This window comes from Narcine bancroftii, chromosome 9 (assembly GCF_036971445.1).
Source record: "Narcine bancroftii isolate sNarBan1 chromosome 9, sNarBan1.hap1, whole genome shotgun sequence".
Lineage (NCBI taxonomy): Eukaryota > Metazoa > Chordata > Chondrichthyes > Torpediniformes > Narcinidae > Narcine > Narcine bancroftii.
In genome coordinates this window covers 82614249-82629851 of record NC_091477.1, presented here as the reverse complement: position 1 = coordinate 82629851, position 15603 = coordinate 82614249, and positions in this window count along the sequence as shown.

Below are 15603 nucleotides of genomic sequence, written 5' to 3'. Positions count from 1 at the left end.
CGAAGCTCCCAGGTAATTATAAAATAAAAGGAAAATAAAATAATTTACGGTAATTGAAAAAGGATAGAAAGACTGTGCATGTGAGGAAAAAGGGGTTAAAGAGCTTGAATGAAAGTTATTAGCAGTAATTTGAAACCTGCCTTCCAGAGTGCTTCAATCATGCAGCAATTTCACAAGTTGCTGGACTTTAAAAGTAACAATGAAGTAATGGTGTTCCACTTCTGCAGTGCTTCCTGGTTCTAACTTGTAGAGAAGGAGTAAAAACGAATCGCACAGAAGAAATAATATTTTTTTTTAAAAACTGCAACGTTGTTTAAGTCTCATTGAAACTGGTCTAATACCGAGGAGTCACGTGATGGAGTAGTGGCCGGACGGTGAACTCCAGCCCTCTCCAGAAAAGTCGGGAAAAACAAAGGAAAACACAAAGGCACAGAAATAAAAGTTACAGAAAAGTGAGTATAAAGGTGGAAAGAAGATGGCGACAAAAAAAGAAAAATCGAAAGCAACGGTAAGAAGAGAGGAAGAGAAGACAAAGGAGGAAAAAGGTGAAGGCCTTACCTGTCCGAAGAGGCCCGCTGCGGAGAGAGAAACCCGCTCCCTCAGGTCGGTAAATAATGGACTACAAAAATGGCTCGCTGAGCCGAGTAAAAGTGCGCAATCACGCATGCGCGATTCTTTGCGCATGCGCGATGCGAATGAAAAAAAACACACCGACGGGAGGGGGGACCAGCTGGGGAGTCGATCTCCACAGCCGGCAACGACAGCTGCAGAACACCTGCAGCAAGAAGAGACCACAGAAGACAATAGAAACAAGAAAGAAGAGGAGGAAAGGGCACCAAAGAAACAACAGTTGGTCAACCCAGAGGAAGAAGAAGAGGAAGAGGAAGAGTACAGTGAAATAGAAGAAGAAAAGAAAGGCAAGATAAAGGATATACTTTCTCTTATTAAAGGATACATGGAGTCATTTAAAGAATGGCAAACACAGGAATTTAAGGATTTAAGAAAAAGAATAAACAACACAGAAGAGAAAATGAATAAAATAGAGATGACCTTAATAGAAATGGGAAAGAAAATGGACAAGATGGAAGAGCGGGCAGTAGCAGCAGAAATGGAGGTAGAAGACTTAAAAAAGAAATTGGAGGAATCTAATAAAAAAACTAAAGAGACACAAGAACTACTAGCTTAAAAAAATAGATACAATGGAAAACCATAACAGAAGAAATAACATAAAGATAGTGGGCCTTAAGGAAGATGAAGAAGGCAAGAATATGAGGGAGTTTATAAAAGAGTGGATCCCTAAGACCCTAGGATGTCCAGAACTACAGCAAGAAATGGAAATAGAAAGGGCACATAGAGCATTGGCCTCTAAACCACAACCACAACAAAAACCAAGATCTATTGTAGTAAAATTCCTAAGATATACTACAAGAGAAAAGGTGCTGGAGAAGACAATGGAAAAAGTAAGAGAGGGCAACAAACCACTGGAGTATAAAGGGCAAAAAATCTTCATTTATCCAGATATAAGTTTTGAACTCCTAAAGAAGAGAAAAGAGTTCAATACAGCAAAGGCGATTTTATGGAAGAAAGGGTATAAATTTATACTAAAGCATCCAGCGGTATTGAAAATATTTATTCCAGGACAACAAAACAGACTATTCTCGGATCCAGAAGAAGCAGTAAAAATGATCACGATTGATATGTATGCGGGTAAAGAGGTATAAGAGTGAATAGAGACAATGTGCATACGTAAATGTATCTGTACTTAGTGGAAAATATAGATAGTATAGACAAGAATTAATAAGGGAAGGTAATGGAATAGAGAGAATAAGGAGGGAATTAAAAGAGTGACCTTTGTGACATATGAAAAGTGAAATCTTTTCTGGGGGTGGCGGAGTGGGGGGAAATAGCGGTCACTGCAAAATCAGTTGACGCTTGCGAGTGGATTCGCAAATCCAAATGGAGAGGGGAGATGTGGTTGTCCGACAAGGGATAAAGGACAACTCAGGAGGGGAAGGGGAGATTGGGGATAAATAAGATAGAAATAGGAGAATAAGGAAAATGTTGGATGTTGTAGGAATGTTGTCTTATAAAGAGTTGAAAATAAGAAAACAGAAATGGAAAAGGAGGAAAGGTAATGATGGAAAAACGGAAAGAGAAGATAAACAAAATATAAAAGGGCAACGCTGAACTATATGACTTTAAATATTAATGGAATACATAACCAAATTAAAAGGAAGAAACTACTAAATTTAAATGAATAAATGTATTCCATTAGAAAAAATAACATATAGGTTAAGAAATAATATTGAAATATTCGAACAAGTATAGGAGCCTTACATTAAATACAATAGCGAAAACCTACCGGGGACAAACATTACCTAAGTTGATGGAAGGAGAAGGAAAGAAAAGAATGGACTCAGTAGAATTTCTGGTGTATTTTTGTTGAATGACAACATTGTCTGACTGGCTTAATGCAACCTAGATTGTATACCTAAAATGGATGAGAGGGGGGGGGGGGGTGGGGGGGGGTGGCTTGGGAGGAGGGGGGGGGGAGAAAAAGTCACTGTATATGTGTGAAAAAGAAATAGTGTATATCATGGCTAATGTGATTTATGGTGTGAAAAATAAAAAATCTAAAAAAAAAGAAACTGGTCTAATACCAATAACAACTTTGAAGAGTGGTGATGACCTTTGGGCCAAGTGAGAGAGAGCTGAGGTACCTTTGAAACCCAGAGTAAAATACATCCAACATTTGAGTAGAAAAAAAAAGGTTGAGAACCACTGAGCTAAACAATGAGATTTATTATTCATTTTAGGAATCATGTGACATTTAGCTTTAATCAGCCACGTTCCTGCATCCTATAAAGTAAATATAATTTGTAAGTATAAGTTTGGAGTTTTATGACTTAATCTTTTTATATATGTAATGTCTTGGATTTTCCTTAAGGAAAAAGAAAAAAAAATGTAATTCTGGTAAGCAGTCTATTGTAAGGATGTGGAGGGCTTGGAGAGGGTGCAGAAAAGATTCATTTGGATTGGAGAGTATTAGGTGCAAGGACAGATGAAACAAACTTGGATTGTTTTCTTCAGAGCATTGGAGGCTCTGGGGAGATCTAACAAAAGTATATAAAATAAAGAGAGGCACAGGATAGTCAGAGTCTTTTTCTCAGGGTGGGAATTACGTCCAATGCTAAAGGGCATAACATTTATGAGGCAAGGATTTTATTACATAGAGAATGGTAAATGCTTGGGAAGGTGGTAGAAGCAGATAAAATAGCAAGAGTTAAGATGCATTTAGACAGACATCAGAACAGACAATGAATGATGACCATGTGCAGACAGATGGGATAAATTTAGATTAGCACATGATCAGCACAAATATTGTGCACTGAAGGACCTGCTCCTATAATATACTATTCTATATTTGCTTGTTCTTCAACTCAGAAATTCCTGTGAAGGTTATGATGAGGATAATGAGAACAAGAGTTTGGAACCAAGGCGAATCAACAATCTAAAGGCCATTTCACTAGGAGGTTGCCAGGGCTAGAGGGACTGAAAAGGAAATTGTGGTAAAATTTCTTCCGCAGATCCTTCCTTGTTAATCCTTTGAATTAACACGTACACAGTTTATTTCATTTAACAATCCCTATTTACTTACACTTTAGTGTTTGCATTCTACAAATACAGCGATCTTTCACCCTGAAAGGGGATTATAACCCACAGGGTATGGGTTCATTCCCACATATTCATCCTCATCACAGCTATCATCTTCTGTCTCATTTGGGTTAGTACTGTGGGAATGACAAGAAGTAGGCCAGAGGCAGAAGGACTAAACAGCTGCTCCAGTGACTCGAGTGGGAAAAACTATCACAAGCATTTTTAACCCAAGAGAACATCCAACAAAAGAGAACATGCAGCCACAACACATATTTCTCCACATAATCGAGGAAGTCAGCAAAGTGTTTTGAAGTGATAGTAAAACATGAAGTAATGACCAGGGAGAAGTGCTAAGGTGAAGATATAGCAAACGCAGACAAATGTGCATAACTCAGCTGGTCAAATAGTGTATTTTATATAGTGAAGATAAAGACACATAAACAACGTTTTGGGCTTGAGCCCTTCATCAAAGTATGGACAAAATGTGGACAGATGGCCTAATAAAATTGTGGTGGGGGGATGGCACAGTTTCACAGGCAGGAGGAAGTGCCATAATTGCACCTACATCTCCTCCCTGATCATCTTTTGGGGCGCTAAACAGTCCTTCCAAGTGAAACAACACTTCACTTGAGTATCCATGGGAGTTATCTACTGCATCCGGTGCTCCCATTGTGTCTACATTGGAGAGACTGGTTGCAGACTGGGAGGTCACTTTGATGAGCACCTCTCTGCCCGCAACAGTGACAGGGATCTCCTAGTGGCCAACCATTTCAATTGTCCACATCTGTCTGTGGCATCATTTACTGTCAAACCAAGACCACCTGTAAATTGGAGGAGCAACACCTAATTTTGTGTCTCAGTATCTCCAGCCGGATGGCATTAATGTAGATTTCTCCAGTGTCTGCTCGCTGACTCCGCATTCTTCCTTTCTCCTCTATCTCTCTGCCTTTTTTCCTCCAACTCTCCACCTCTTCCCTCCCCATTCACAGAGCCATTCCCCCTCCCTTTGCTTGCTGGTGTGCCTTCCCTCCTTTATCCACCTGTTACCTCTTGCCTGTGGGGCAGTGCTCCTCCCCCCGGCCCTCCGCCTCCCACTATTTTGTTCAGGCATCTGCCCACATTTTGTCCATACGTTGATGAAGGGCTCAAGCCCAAAACTTTGGTTATGTATTTCATAGCAAAGATACTAAGCCCAAATGTGGTCCGAATGCTCAAAGTATACTCAGTGAACTTTGACCTACTGAGTTCCTCCAGTGTTGTGTTTTTACTTCAATCATGGTGTCTGCAGACTTTCGTGTTTTAAAACTGAAAATGAATCTTTGTGCAAAGAATATTCTTTTGGAGTTGCACATAAGAAATGTAATGGCCAATCTTGTATAGGTGTCTTGGGCCATGTATTTCTAGATAAACGATGGGAGGAGTATGGGAAGGCTTAGGCAATTAGCTGAATTCTACAAGAACACATAGTTATGTAATCCTCCTCAAATGTGCAACCTGGAGGCACTTCTTTAACACCGTGCCTTAATCAGAACACTGTTCTGACCTCATCTAAAGAGTGGGAATGGTCATTCACACAATTGGGAGCACTAAGCAACTGTTCCAGTCTTGTGCTGACTGCACATCATTTCCATCCCTTTGTGTAGGGAGAGTTATCTAGTAGTCCACTCCCATGTCCAGTTGATTTATTTATTTCATGCTTTTACACATATACTAACTGCTTGATTTTAGAATTCACAATCTTTGTTTACACGACCTTAAAATATACTCACCTCTTCCTCTGTGAAGACGTGTAGATCTACAAGAATCAAAATTATTAACACATATCTATTTCTGGACCATGGTATCTCTAATTTTAATTAACATTTCACTGGCCTATCAATTAATGCCTATTAATTATCTCCTGAAACCTTCACTTTTTCCTTTAGTGACAAAATATACCTCTTTGGCATAGCTTTTGGTCATCTACTTTAATATCTCAACAACTCAATACACCATGAGCCACTTTGTTATATTAAAGGAGAGCAAAATAGCTCATGGTGTTGTTATGAGCCCAGAGGACCCATAAATCCAGCAGCAGTAGATATTCACTAAGACAAATGGTTACTTAAACAAAAGTTGCTTTTAATTATCTTTAAACATGAAAACAGGATCAAACTTTAACTTATCTATTATTAACTTAACCTAACTTAACCCCCTTCTAATTCTAAGTGCACATGTGTGTAATGTGTGTGTAAATTCAGAAACGTTCCTTGGTTCACAGTCCAATCTCACTTCTCACTCCTCCAAGTTCTCTGGTTGCAGACAATTCTAATACTGAGCACAGAATTTAACATATATAAAGTTCACCAGGCTTTGGCGCTTGTAAGGTAAATAGTTACCGCTCAGGAAGGTACTTGTTGGTTTTCAGAGGGAGATCTGTTGTTCCAGGACATCCACAAATGCTGTACTTCCCTCAGTCACCTCAGTGTTTTGCTGATGAAACTTACCCCATCAGAGCTCTCTATATGATAACCACTTTCTTTCAGATCAGCACAGAGTTCCTTTTTGTTTCTCTTATTCCAAGTCAAACATTAGACAGCCAGTCCTCTCCTGCTATGACCAGGCTGTCTTCCAAAAGCTTGCCAGCTTGTCCTGTTTCAGTCCAAGCAACTTTTGCTGACTGACACTGTCAAGTGATCTCTGCTTCTCTTTCTCCCCCTCTCTCTCTCTCTCTCTCACACACACACACACACACACACACACAGAGAAAGCCTGTTTAACTCTCTCTGCTTACAAATCACATGACCCTCTTACAACAGCAAATTCTCCTTTCAGACAGCAGCGGCTCCAGCCTGCTCTTTCATCTGTTGCCTTGATAAATAATAATCCATTAGTGACGTTTCTTGAGTACTCTTCAAAGCTCTTGCAAAAGGGTGTGAGAAGCCACTATGTCTCCAGTATTTCAAATAAGATGTTTCAAAAGTGTTTGCATGTGACCTACTCTAATAAACCTTTCCCAATTTATCTCCCAAAGACATTTCTATGTACTTTGTCACAATGTAATGAGTTGCTGAGATTTTTTAAAAAATAATTTAAAAAATTTAAACATATAGCACTGTAACAGGATCATTCGACCCTATGAGTCTATGCTGCCCATTAACCCACACCCCAATATGTTTTTGAAGGGTGGGAGGAAACTGAAGCCTCTGAAGTAAACCAACAGAGACATGGGGAGAACATGCAAACTCCTTACAGACTGTGCGGGATTTGAACCCAGGTCCGGTCCCGATCACTGGTGCTGTAAAGGCATTGCGCTAACTGCTATGTATTCAAATAGTTCATATTGTCTCCTCCACGTCTTCCATTCTTGTTCCTTGACATTTTGTTGTGCAGCAAACAATGACAATTTTGGAAACTTTTGTATGCCTATTTGTAGAAAAATTATTGAGAAATCTTATGTTCCTTTATGAAACTGATAGATGTTGAACTCTTAGCCTCTGGCTTACATAGTTGGTTTGGCCATGAACTAAATGGTTTCTCAAGGACAGTGACTGTCTCTGAGCAACTGCTTTCCTGTAAAAATAATTTTTTGTGAGTACACCATGCAGAAAATAAATATTTATTTGCAAGTTCTGTGTCTAGACAGTATCCCACTTTTTCCACAATGGTGTTTTCACTAAAAGACTAATTAGCTGGGTGCCTTGGGAAGTTCTGAGAACATGAAAGGCACTGTAAAGATGAAATGTCTCGAATGTACAAATAATTTGTAGATGTCCCTTCAGCCATGAGGGGATCCTGCTACATGGAGATATCATATTGTTATGGTAATCTGCTGCAGATATTCTCAGAAGACAATGTTGAATAATGCATTGAACAAATAGTTGACAAATCTGTTAATAATAAAATGGTTATGTAAGCGTTGTTCTACTATCCGGATGCAAAGTCCACAAGCTGTACAACAGGCTTTAATTAGCTTTTGTGCACATCAGTCTTAGTATCTTTACTGGCTCCACGTGTCTGATTGTCCCCAAAGCGGCCAGCTCGAACCTTCATATGGGCCGGTGATTGACAGTTTACCTGCATGTACCGTGGTTTCCCCCTGCAGTCCTGTGGGGGGGGGGGGGGAGGGAATGGGGGAGGGAGGAAGGGGTATCCCCAGTACCAGGTAGTATCTACAGGTTCAGGCTGTCCGTTGGTCATCTGTGCCTCTGGGACTGTCGCAGGACAGGCTCCTGGTCAATGGTTGGTAGGGGCAGGGGTCCCTGAGTCCAGGGTGGCTGGAATAGTGTCTGGCAGAGAGGGGGTGTAGGTGTGGGGTGGGTCCGCAGGGAGTGGGGCCCTCTGGAGAGGCAGAGAGAGGGTGTCAGCTCCCGGGGGATCCTGGATGGGTCAGGAGTGCCCAGGGTGAGAGGGCTGGACCCCTGGTGGTGCCAGGTCCCTGGTTGAGATGGTGTCCTCACATCCATTGGGATACCCGATGTAGGCATAATTTGGGTTTGAATGGAGGAGGTGCACCTGGTCGACTAGGGGGTCGGATTTGTGGGTCCTCATGTTTGCAGAGGACTACTGGTCCTGGAGACGTCAGCCACACTGGCAGGGAGACACCAGTCGCCAATTTCCTAGGAAAGGAGAAAAGGTGTTCATGAGGAGTCTGATTGGTAGCCGTGCACAAGAGCGGCGGTATGGTGTGGAGCGCCTCGGGGAGGACCTCTTGCCAATAGTTGACGGACCAGCCTTTCGACCTCAGAGTCTGGAGGACCAGGAGGACTGCCTTCCAGATTACCCTGTTTTCAAGTTCCACCTGCCTATTGCCCCTGGAGTTGTAGCTAGTCGTGTGACTAGCCATGCTGCTTTGAACTGTCAGGTACTGGTGCAACTCCTTGTTCATGAAGGCAGACCCCCGGTCACTATGGATGAATGCCGGGTATCCAAACATGGTGAAGATCTGTGCCAGTGCCTTGATGATAGAGGTGGTGGAGGTGTCAGGGCAACGGATGGTGAAGGGAAAATGAGAGTATTCGTCTATGACTGAGAGGAAATAGACGTTCTTATTCGTGAAAGGCAGTGGTCCCTTGTGATAGTACAGATCTATCACCAATGTATATAGTGTATATAGTTACTGTATCGAGACTGTGCTTACAGCGATTGGCTGAGAGCTAAGCCACACCTACTGTCTGGGCCTTAAAGGGCTGTGTCCCTAGCCAGGTCGGTTCATTCTGGACTGGTCGGCCACCTGTGAAGAGATCCTGTCTTTTGCTAATAAAAGCCTTGGTTTGGATCAACAAGTCTTTGATTCTTTCGACGAGCTCTACATCCCTAGAAGTCGACACTGAGTCGCTTGAAGGGCTGAGTGGCCTTTACTACATGGGCACTTGGCACAGACCCTGCAGGACTTTAGTCATAGTCTGGATTGCTTGGACAGTGAAATGGTACAGGCACGTGACGCCTGGGTTACACAGGGTGCCGTGCAGCGCCTGAAGCTGTTCGGACTGCACACTGGCGCAGGTCTGGGACAGAGCATCAGGGGAGTCATTGAGCTTCCCCAGCCTATACTGGATGTCGTAGCTGAAAGTGGCCAGCTCGACACTCCAGCGCAAGATCTTGTCGTTTTTGATTTTGCCTCTGTGGGTGGTGCTGAACATGAATGCCACTGCTCGCTGGTCTGTGAGAAGGGTGAACTTTCTGCTTACCAGGTAGTGACACCAGTGGTGGACTGCTTCCACGATCACCTTGGCTTCCTTTTTGATGGTGGCGATGTCCTGTCTGATGCTAGTGAATGCTGCTTACGTCTTGGCAGGGAGGGGAAAAGTGGTGGCTTGGGCCAGTGGGTGGACCTTGTCTGAGAAATGGGAGACCCACTGGGAGTAGTAAGAGAAGAGCACCTATGGAGGATCTTGAGCATGTGGGGGAGGGGCAATTCCATTCTGGTTTGGGACCGATGACACCATGCTCCACGATGCACCCAGGATGGCAACGCGGGTGGTGCTGTTGTAGGCGAAGTTCAGTGCCTCTACTGTTCAGAGAAATCTCTCCAGTTTGGCATCGTGATCCTGCTGGTCATGGCCACAGATAGTGACATTGTCTAGTCTTTCTTAGGTTGTGCCAGTCTACCATGCGGTCCATCTCCCGCTGAAACATGGTTACTCCATTTGTGACCCCAAAAGGGATCAGGTGGAACTAGTAGAGGTGCCTGTATGCCTCAAAGGTGGTATAAGGTTTATCCTGGGCATGGATGGGGAGCTGATTATAGGCCAACTTTAGGTCAATCATGGAGAAAACCCTGTACTGGTCTATCTCATTGACTATGTCGGCGATGCAGGGCAGTGAGTCGGCATCCAGCTGGGTGTAACAGCTGATGATCTGTCTATAGTCGATGACCATCCTCAGTTTGCTGTCACTTTTTACGACAAAGACCTGGGCTCTCCAGGGACTGGTGCTGGGTTCTATAACTCCTTCTGCCAGAAGCTGTCTCACCTTGACCTTGATAAAGGTCCTGTTGGCCATGCAGTAGTGCCTGCTCTTGGCAGGTATGGGCTTACAGTCTGCCGTCAGGTAGTTGAAGAGGGATGGAGGTGTGCTGTGGATGGTGAGTGGGGGGAGTGGGCCACCAAAGGTAAGGGTGAGGCTGTGGAGGTGACACTGGAAGTCTAGTTCCAGGATAACTGGGGCACAGAGCTTGGGCATGACCAGTAGCCTAAACTCTTGATACGTTTACCCCCCCAATGTCAAGTTCACCAAGCAGCACCCTAGTGCCATGATGGAGTGGTCCTGGGATGTGAAGGCGATAGCGAAGTTCACTGGGTATACTTTGAGCATTCGGACCACATTTGGGTGCACAAAGCTCTCAGTACTACCGTTATCAAACAGGCATTTTATTACCTTCCCATTGACAGCAATGTCCATAATCGAATGCCCGTGTCCATGGGGAATGTCCTCCATTAGAGTGGTAGATGCTAGGACTGCCTCAGGGTCTGAGTCGCTGCACCCCAACGGTTGTGGTGAGTAGCGGCCAATGGGAGCCTTTAGGAGCGTTAGGTGTGGTGAGTGCTTGGTTTTGCACATATGCATGTTGACCACATCATCTGATCGGTGAGTCGGGCGAGTTGGGGTGGTTGGGGTCGGCTGGCTCATGATGGCGGCACCCAGGAGATGCACATGGAGTTGGCATGGTTGGGTAACCCAACCGCAAGTGGCGTCAGAAGTGGCGTCGATGGTGCGGGTGGAAGTGATGTCACCAGTGTGGGTGGAAGTTGGGCGATGAAAGATGGAGGCATCCATGGTGAACACATGGCAGCGGCATGGTTGGATGACTGGGCTGCAAGTGACATCGTCAGTGCAGGCGGATGTGGCAGGTGGAGTAATGGGGCTGCCCGACATCCACACATGGGGGCATCCAGAGAGTCAGAAAGGGCTCCTGGTTGGTCACAGAGGGCTACAGCACATCCAGAGGGTTTAGAGAGGAACACTTTAGCGAAGTGGCCTTTCTTGTCACATTGGGAGCAATGCGAGTTCCTCGCAGGCCAGTTCATTCGGAAGTGGCTGTCCGATCCACACTGGGACCCACAGTCAACGGCAGTGATTGTCTCTTCAACATGGGGCCCCTGAGCGACTGCTGTCATCAGAGTCGGCCAGGGCGGAGGTTGGGGGAAGCAAGCTTCAAAGGCCTCTACATGGTGAGCTGCAGTTTCAAGGGAGCGCACCACCTCCATGATCCTGGTAAGGGAGGCATTATTCTCCTCCAACGGTCTCTGTCGAGTCGTCCTTGACTGCAACCCTCATATGCAGGCATCTTGGATGAGTCGCTCCACCTCCCCAGCAGTCACCCCAGCTTCAATCGTGCATGGACATATAGTTCTCGCAGTGCCCCCAGGTAAGCATCTGCCGTCTAACTTGTCTGCTGTACCCTGATGCTGAGCAGGTACTGAGTGCAGAGTATGTTTGTCAGGGGCCGGTATATATCTTCCAGGATGACCATCGCTGGTTCAAAATCTGCACAGTCTCGGATAGCCTGGAAAGCGCGCAGGCCCAGCTTGGTGTGCAGTACCAAGTTTATTTTGGTTAGTGTTGATGACTTCAGCCTGTGTGTGGATAATCGCCTCAATCGCATGCTTCCAGATCTCAAAATATGCTGGAGTGTCCGGGTATTGAAGGACAATATCCAGCCTCTCGATGGTGAAGAACTTCTCCATGGTCCTTTTAATTTTAAGCTAATTAAATTGTAAGCACAGCTGTGTGAATAATTCTGACACAAAGTCCACAGACTGTACAACAGGCTTTAATATCGAACATACATACAAGAGAAGAATTATATTACATACATGTATTTACAAGTGTGTAAGAAAAATAACATTGTACACACCGGTCTTAGTATCTTTGCTGGCTCCAAGTATCCGACTGTCCCCAAAGGGCCGGCTCAAGTCTTTTTACGGGCCTGCGATTGACAGCCGGCAGGTGGGGCCAGCCTCCCAGGTTGCCTACCTGCAGGTACAGTGGTTGCCCCCTGCAGTAGGCTGGTAGGAGTGCCGCCAGTGTAGTGGTTGTATCACCACAGGTTAATTCTGCAGATAATCTCTAGCCAGGAGTGAAACAGGGACATAAAATGTAATGAGACTGGCACTATTATTTCTAAGGGGATGGTTGGCTGTTAGCTGTTAAATGGCAAGAATACTTTTTGAACTGCCAACACTCCAAAAGGATGTGGAAATTGCTGCGTTGAGTGTGAATGAAGAGTGTTAGACCTTAATCATAGTTGGTAACTTGATAGGAGGTGTGATCAGTTTGACATGGATACTGACATGTTACGACATTGTTTATTTTGTTACCTGAGCTATGTCATAACTACTGTTATGTCACGGCTCAGTTTTAACTGAGTGTAAAGGCAGTGCCGTTATAAGAAAATACTTTTTATTAAGAATTGTTCAATCTCTTCCAACAATATAAATCTGGTATTATTATCATCCAGAACTAGGATCCTGGAAAATACACATTGCTTGGATACAATTTCAATATTTTCTGAAAGAGTTTGAGCAATTGTTGAAAAAAAAACTTTGAAAATAATTGAATAGGTAAGTGTAGAAACAGGTAAGAAAAGTCTCAAGGAGCTGATTGCAGAAACAGTATAAAGGCAACAAAAGATCAAGAGGAGTGCAACATAATTTTGATTAAAGAGATGTCATTTTTAAATTTGGTTAAGGCCATTTTCAGAGCAATTTGCTTTTAAATGTTGGACTTTGGCACTGAGGTGGAAGATGAAAGAAGTTCATTAGCTTAGACTTTAATCTTGTTCCACAAAATAAGGAACAATTTTTCTATTTCAGAGCTGAATTTCTCACAACTTGCATATGGCAGATGGAATTGGACTGAATGGGGCTGCTTTGACTGGTATAATGATGTGCCAAACAGACTCTTCCCATGTCAGACATTTTCTATTTCTATTTAAAGGATTCAGCAAAGTGATGAATGCAAATTCAAGCTATGAACTCATTCCTCATTTTTTTTACATAGGCTACCAGCTGTTATTTCTATAAAAGTTTTTCGGAAGTTCCAGACCACAATATCCAGTTTCAATTACAAGAAATACCATATTTGACAGCATATAGGACTCACTGGCATATTGGACCCACCTCTTCCTTTTATTATTGGGCTGGTAGCGATTGCTCATGGCATTGCTACTGAAATGAAGTATATCTTCGTAGCACAAGGGTGAATCAATAAGTAACTGAACTTTATTTGAATCTCTCGCCCTGCTTTATGGGGACAATCCACTTCTTGTCTGGGTGCACTGGTCTAAGGGAGTGATGTCAGCGCATTGCAGAGTCACTGCCTGCCCAGTGGTGCACAACCAAGAAGTGGCGACATCTCCAGGGAAATGCGTGTCGTCAAACACAGGCTTCTCCTGAGACTGGGCAGCGATTTGGCCCATCTAACCGTCCAGTTGCTCAGCCCGCTACAGGCTATTAATATCTGATATATTACTTTTTGGACAATATTCAGATATACATAAATGTTCTTTTTGGGTAGATTTGGAGAGGAATTCAGTTGGGGGGCACTTGTTGGCCTCATTGCTGGGAGGTTCTCTACCCTTTGCATTTAAAGATTGCCTTAGCAGTAGCAAGAAAATGTATAGCATTTACATGGATATTGGATACTCACCTGCATATGGACTGGTGGAATGCAGAGATGCAGAACCATGTTCCTTTGGAAAGATTGCTTATAATCTGAGAAATAACTATGATGTATTTTTGGTGCCTGTATTTATAAATTGAGGGAATTAATTTATAGTCCTTTTCCTTAGCTTTGAGCTTCATCAACTTCCTTTAGATGAATGTTACCTGGGTTTAAGCAGAATGTTACCTGGGTTTAAGCATCTAGAGTATAGGGAGAGATTGGACAAATTAGGTCTTTATTCTTTGGAGCGTAGAAGGTTGAGAGGGGATTTGATAGAAGTATTTAAGATTATGAAAGGGATAGACAGAGTGGATGTGGATAGACTACTTCTGTTAAGAGTAGGAAAGATTAAAACAAGAGGACATGAGTTAAGAATTAAGGGGCAGAGGTTTAGAGGTATCATGAGGGGGAACTTCTTTACTCAGAGAGTGGTAGCCGTGTGGAATGATCTTCCGGGAGAAATAGTGGTGGCGGAGTCAATTGTATTATTTAAGAAAAGGTTGGACAGGTATATGGATGAGAAGAAGATGGAGGGTTATGGGCATTGTGCAGGGAGGTGGGACTAGAAAGGGGTGTTTGGTTTGGTGCGGACAAGAAGGGCCTAATGGCCTGTTTCCGTGCTGTAATTGTTATGTTATATGTTATGTTAAAATATACAAATGATTGTTGACGTGTGGTGAGGAGGAGTCTTCCGGGAGCCAGGTTTATATTCTTCTTTTCCTACTTTTCTTTCTTTTTTTCTATACTTTTTATAATTTAATGTATTTTTCTCTTTCTTTTTTTGGGGTTCGTTTTGGGGGGAGGTGGTTGGGGTGTTGGGTTTTATATCATGTAATGGATTTGATATTAATTTTTCATCATTATATTTTGTATCTGGTATGATTACATGTATGGAAAACTTTTAAATAAAATTTTTCCAAAAATAAGTCCTTTTTTTTTTAGATTAGTTGGGGGGGGGATCCTGCAATAAAAAATAATTTTCTTCTCTCTCTTTTTATCTTTTGGTTTTACAAGAGGAGAAGAAATTCATGGTTAATATGGTTTATTTGTTAGATACTAATGTTATTTTTCTTACACACTTGTAAATACATGTATGTAATATAATTCCTCTCTTGTATGTATGTTCGATATAACTCAATAAACCAATTGAAAAAGAAAGAAAGAAGGTTTGCTACGTACAATTCACCAGACAATGGGGGCAAGGGCGAACCCAAGGTGGCCCTCATCCTGATGATCACCTTCATGTGTGGCTGCATCAGACTGTGCATGGAACCAAAAAGCGAGGGTGCCAAGTGCCACTATGGGCTGAGGTTCTACCTGACCCAGGTGTTGTGAAGGATGGACCTAGCTCATTGCCACACAATATCCCAGTCAAGGAAAAGATTTTCCAGACAAACACCTTTGGCCATCAGGCAGTGGTTAGCATTGAACATCCTGCAGATACTGAGAGACAAGGACTCGATGAACATGGTGACAAGGTTCCCAAAGCAGCTCACAAACAAGCACCAGGATTTGGCTTGGCTGGTGGTGAGAAGAGCTCTTCTTTTTTTTTTCAAACTTTATTTAAAAGATAGTCAAAAAAAAACCATACAGTATAGAAATAATCAAGAAAAGATTTGACAATAATACCCCTCCCTCCCTCCCATCCCTACAGCCAACTCTCTTAAGGGGAGAAAAAAAACAGATTATATATATAAAAAGAAAAAAATAATGAATATTAATAACATTTCAAAGTATATCTAAATGCATATATTTCAAATACAGAGACCATCTACTAACAAAAGAAGAATAATTATCATG